This window comes from Platalea leucorodia (genome assembly GCF_965183815.1).
Source record: "Platalea leucorodia genome assembly, chromosome: 8".
Classification (NCBI taxonomy): domain Eukaryota; kingdom Metazoa; phylum Chordata; class Aves; order Pelecaniformes; family Threskiornithidae; genus Platalea; species Platalea leucorodia.
The window spans coordinates 10903292-10909291 of NC_138830.1; positions in this window are offsets into that span (position 1 = coordinate 10903292).

Genomic DNA, 6000 nt, shown 5'->3' on the forward strand with positions numbered 1-6000 from the left:
TATTTACATTCACAGTGTTCATGTTTACAAAACAGTAACTGGATAACAGAAATGTTCTATGGAGCAGAATATAGCTTCTATGACGTGTCCAGCATTTAAGGTCTCTAATTTCAGCTTAATTTATCTAGATAGACTCTAGCTCAAGCAGTAGAAAAGTTTTTCCTGGGGTGATTTCAGAGTAGGTTTCTCTGATCCATTTTATGGTGGTGATCAGACTGCAGACTAGTAAAGGTCCCTTTTGGCTTTAAAATATCTGCATCTCTGTCATCATTTTCAAGGAGTTCAGGAATTAGCTGCAGATTTGAGATGAATAGGAGGACTTTAGCATATTTAGAAGTTTTCACTTTAGATAAGTATTTCTTAGCTTGCAAGACAGGGTGAGGGGGCTAAAAGATTTGTGAAAAAAGCTGTCTTGAGCCATGCCTCTCTCTTCTAGAATCTGGAAACACGTAAAACAGCATAAATAGAAATGGTTCCGTTGGACAGATTAAGTGATGAAGAAGGAGAATGGGAAGCGACTGAAAAGATGGAATTATTTCCTTCAGCTGTGTTTAGGATGAGGTGAGTTTTGGATACAAGGATTTGCATATTGAAGAGATTCTTGGGGAAAAGAAAGTCTCTTCCTCTCTCTTGGATGATTCGTTTCTTCCCCTCACTTGAAGCAGGTGTTGTTTGGCATTTGTTCTGTTGTGTGGATGATCATTTGTCTTCTTGACTTTGGCTTGGAACACTTAATGGATGAAGGTTTGGTGTCCCAAAAACACACTCTGAGTGTTCCTCGTGGGTATCTTTTGAATCATGGCAAATTTATTTAGAGAGACAGTATTCTACGCTTACCTTTTAACCCACAGTTCAGTTTCTAACCTGTGAATCTTTTAATTCCCTTTTTCCTTTTCTGGTATGAAACATTGGGGTAAACTTGCAACAGGTGCAGACTGAAATTGGTTTTCACCTAAGTGACATATACTTCCCCTAGCGAAGGACTTAAACCATTATTTATAAATTTAGTGTGTTCATTACTCAGTTTCTTAGGTTACATCTTCTCTACTTCAGAGTTGCAAATACTGTAGGATATGTAACATTTCTGTAGTCAAGCTCTAGGTATTCCTAAATATAATTTATAGCCCAGTTCAGTCAACTTCAGGTTCCATTTTCAAACAGCAACTTTAAAAACTCAAATAGCAAACAGGATTTATTATCTTCTTTCTTCCCTCTCTATTGTCACGCACATTGAGTATTCCATTTACCAAGCAGGACAAAAAGGAAATACTTCGGAGTCCACTGTACCTCTTCTCAGTTTCTCTATAGGCTTACTCAAGACCTTCCCCTCTTGGCGACTGTATGAACTTTCTTTGCTGGCATATAGAGCTTCAGAAATTGTAGCATCATAGACTCATAGAATGGTTTGGGTTGGAAGCGACCTTAAAGATCATCTAGTTCCAACCCACCTGCCATGGGCAGGGACACCTCCCACTAGACCAGGTTGCTCAAAGCCCCATCCAGCCTGGCCTTGAACAAAGGCCCTGCCCTTAAGGGCAACAAAGTTGGTGAAGGGTCTAGAGAACAAGTCTTGTGAGGAGCGGCTGAGGGAGCTGGGGTTGTTTAGCCTGGAGAAGAGGAGGCTGAGGGGAGACCTTATCGCTCTCTACAACTGCCTGACAGGAGGCTGTAGGGAGGTGGTGGGGGTCAGTCTCTTCTCCCAAGTAACAAGCGATAGGATGAGAGGGAACAGCCTCAGGCTGCGCCAGGGGAGGTTTAGGTTGGATATTAGGAAAAACTTCTTCACCGAAAGGGCAGTCAGGCACTGGCACAGGCTGCCCAGGGAAGTGGTTGAGTCCCCATCGCTGGAGGTATTTAAAAGCTGGGTAGACGTGGTGCTTGAGGACATGGTTTAGTGGTGGACTTGGCAGTGATAGGTTAACGGTTGGACTCGATGATCTTAAGGGTCTTTTCCAACCTTAACGATTCTATGATTCTACTTCCAGGGATGGGGCATCCGCAACTTCTCTGGGCAACCTGTTCCAGTGCCTCACCACCCTCATAGTGAAGAAATATGCCCATGTGATTATTAATGCTCAGTGCAATGCAGAATGTTTGCAGCTAGCGCTTTTTGAGTGACTTGTGATATGTGTGAGGAAATTGGTATTTGGTTTTTATATTTGGGAATAGAGTTTGAAAGTGCAAACAGGTAGTTTGGCTACAGGTAATACGACAAAGGAGCCTTTCACCTCTTGGATACAGACTGACACAGATCTGCCTAATTATTCCCTTCTGGAAGTGAGATTGCTGATGTCAGTTCCCTGCAGGCCTGTGTCCCATCACGACTAGCCCTTTTTTGGCACCTTCACTCAAGAGGCAATCATTGCAGAAATAACTTCTCATTGAACTCAGTGCAGATCTATTCTCTCTCTTTCATGTCCAGGATATAGTAAAAAGTTGTCCTTTAGTAGTGGCTGCAAATAGTTCTTACAGCACAAGAAAGTAAGCTGAATTCCATGGGCTCCTGGACAGAAGGTCACATCTCGACCCCACGGAAGTGAACGTGTCTTTCACAGAATCACAATATGGTTGACATTGGAAGGGACATCTGGAGGTCATCTTGTCCAACCCCACTGCATGAGCAGGTCCACCTAGAGAGAGTTGCCCAGAACCATGTTCAGATAGCTTTTTAATATTTCCAAGGAGGGAGACTCCACAACCTCTCTGTGCCCATGCTTGGTCACCTGCATGGTAAAAAAAGTGTTTCTTGATGTTCAGGCAGAACCTCCTATTTCAGTTTGTGCTCATTGCTTCTGGTCCTGTCACTGGATACCACTGAAAAGAGCCTGACTCCATCCTCTTTGAACTCTCCCTTCAAGTATTTATATACATTCCCCCAAGATGTTTATATAAATATATAAAGATATTTATATAAATATATCCTCCAAGATCCCCCAAGCCTTCTCTTCTTTATAGAATCATAGAATCACAAAGGTTGGAATATGCTAAGTAGTCCCAGCTCTCTCAGCCTTTCCTCATAGGAGAGATGCTCCAGTACGTTAATCATCTTTGTGGCCCTTTGCTGCACTGTCTCCAGTATGTCCATGTCTCTCCTGTACTAAGGAGCCCAGAACTGCTCACAGTCCTCCAGGTGTGGCCTCACCAGTGCTGAATAAAGGGGAAGGATCACCTTCCTAAGGCTGCCGGCAATACTTTGCCTAGTGCAGCCCAAGATACCGTTAGCCCTCTTTGCAGCAAGGGCACGTTATTGGCTCATGTTCAACCTGGTGCTTGCCAGGACCTCCAGGTCCTTTTCTGCCAAGCTGCTTTCCAGCTAGGTGGGCCCCAGCATATAATTGTGCATGGGGTCATTCCTCCCCAGATGCAGGATTTCAGACTTCTTGTTGAACTTCATGAGGTTCCTGTCAGTACGTTTCTCCAGCCTGTCGTGGTCCCTCTGGATGGCAGCATGACCCTCTGGCGTATCAGCCACTCCTCCCAGTTTTGTGTCATCTACAAACTTGCTGAAGGTACTCTGCCTCATCATCCGGATCATTAATGAAGATGTTAAACAGGACTGGACCCCGGCATTGACCCCTGGGGTACACTGCTAGTTACTGGCCTTCAACTAGACTTGTGCCACTGATCACCACCCTTCCGGCCCAGCCATTCAGCCAGTTTTCAATCCCCCTCAATCCCCCTTTCACGTCAGCAGTGTTAGACTTTGGCCCTAGTGAATTAGGTTGCCTGAGAAACTTGACAAGGCTTCACTGTGATGGAAGTAGAACAAGCTGGGTTTGCTGCCCTTGTTACATAAAATATAGTATTGATTCTGTGCTCAAGAATTGAGGCTCCACTGAATCTCAGTTCTTAATAATTCATATAAACCAGAATGGAAAGGTGAGTTGATGGTTTTCTTTTTTGCTTTCTCTCTTATTTTTGTTTTGTTTTGTTTTGTTTTGTTTGTTTTTTGTTGGATGCTTAGAAAAACTAGTGATGATTGGAAACTTGCTGCCCCTGCTCAACCTCATCTGGAAAAAAAGCAAAGAATTGCTTCCACAAGATGTCAAGTTGACACCTTCCTGAGCTTAAAATTTGAACAAATTAAACAAGCAACAGATAAATATGATCTTTTTAAAGCTTCAGATCAAAGTTTAACACTTGTGGGGATTTCTGAGGCTCTCTTTTCAAATTACTAAAACATCATTTTTTGGTAAAGCAGACAGAACTGGTCCAATTCTCTGCACCACATCAAAAGATGCATTTCTGAGCAGTCAGGCATTGTACAGTACTGCAAAACTTAATCACCTCTTGCTTTACACTTGATTAAGTACATTACTTTTGGATCATAGAGTTCACAAGATATTGGAACATCAGGGCTGTCTTCTATATAGCCATCACCTACACAGAAACCTACACACTAGGGCAAGAAAATGCAGGGAAAATATCAGATAGTTAAAGTGACCAGTCTTGTCAAGGCAGCATATTGCTTCCTTTAATGACAGTATAATCATAATTTTAAAATAAAATGTATGAAAACCCATAGAGGTTTGAGAAAAACCTCAAGACAAATTAGACTAATTGATTTGCATAATCTTATTGGCCCCTCTCCACTACATGGGCAAATCTTCAGCATATGTAAGCTGGCTTCGATTCACTACAGTCCAAGTCCCCCAGTGTCGCTATACCAGAAATTTCAGGCTGCAGAAAAACCTGTGAAGTCTGAATAGTTTTACCAGGCTGTAATAGTAAAACATTACATATTAATTCTTCCCCCCCCCCCCCCCCCCCCCCCCCAAATATGAGAGTCTTTAAGGGAAGGAAGGCTGATCACCTTCTACAGTTTGCTGTAGTATTTGCAGTTGAGAGACTTCTTATTGTGAGAAATAAAATGTGCAGACACTGCATCTAATTTGGGAGGCTCTAGTTTTGGGTGCCCCGCTAGAGAGTCCTTTTCATTCAACTTTGCTGATCTCAATCTATTAATCTCTATTTTCTTTTAACTGTAAAACGGAAATAACGATTTTCCATTTTACTTCTGTGATCTGAAATAACTCACTGAATTTTGTAAAAAGTTTTGATATCATTGGGTAGAAGGATCTATTCAAAACATTAGAGGAATCTAAGAGTCAGGCAAAGCAGATACCAGTCAGTAAAAATTTAGGGATTCCTGGACTTACTGGAGATGTAGCAGGATTGAGAGGGTTGAAATTTGGGTTTCCAGATTTAGTATTGATTATTTCAGAGAAATTTTATTTGCTGGAATTTCTGTTTTGGTTTTTTGTTTTGTTTTTGAAAGAGCATGAAAAGTTGTCAAGAATTCTGAAATTTTTACTGGAATGGAAATTCTAATTTTTGACCAGCTCTCCCAGACAAAGCCAAGCAAGTCTATTTCTGGTCTGTTCTCTCTTGCTCTATTTTGCTCTTCTATTGTCTATGCCACTGAAATACTTGTGTGCCTTCCAGAAGTACATCAAGTGACACAACTAGCATTTGTTAAATGAAAGTCTATTCTCCTTCTCTTCCCAGTGGGAAGATTATATAAGATGTTTTGTCTTAGTGAAGTTTTTGATTGATTTAAATTTTCCTCCCCATTTCTGCATTTTCTCTGCTATGTGTTTTGATGTTGCAGTCAGTAACAAGAGCAGTTTTCAGAGTTGAGGGTTTTCAAGCCCCTGTATGACTTACCCTGTGTTACGCTGTCCTGGTATGTAAGACCCCCCCCTTCCTAAATTTTTATACTTTTTTACCCTTTTATCAAGGTCAAAGTTATTTATGTTGCCATGCAACTCTTAACAGTGGGATATTTTTGCTTCAGCCCTGTGGGGATGTCATGGTTCTCTCAGTATCATGCCTGTGCAATTTGATGGGTGTGGGAAAGCTGTGTTGGAGATGGATAGGTGGCAACTGTGAAATCAGAGATTAGCAGCTACTGAAATTTTTCTTTTGGCTTTATGTCCTTATGCTATAGTTTGGGCTTCCAGCTTATATGGGTGCTCCCCGTGATCATTGCTTCATATC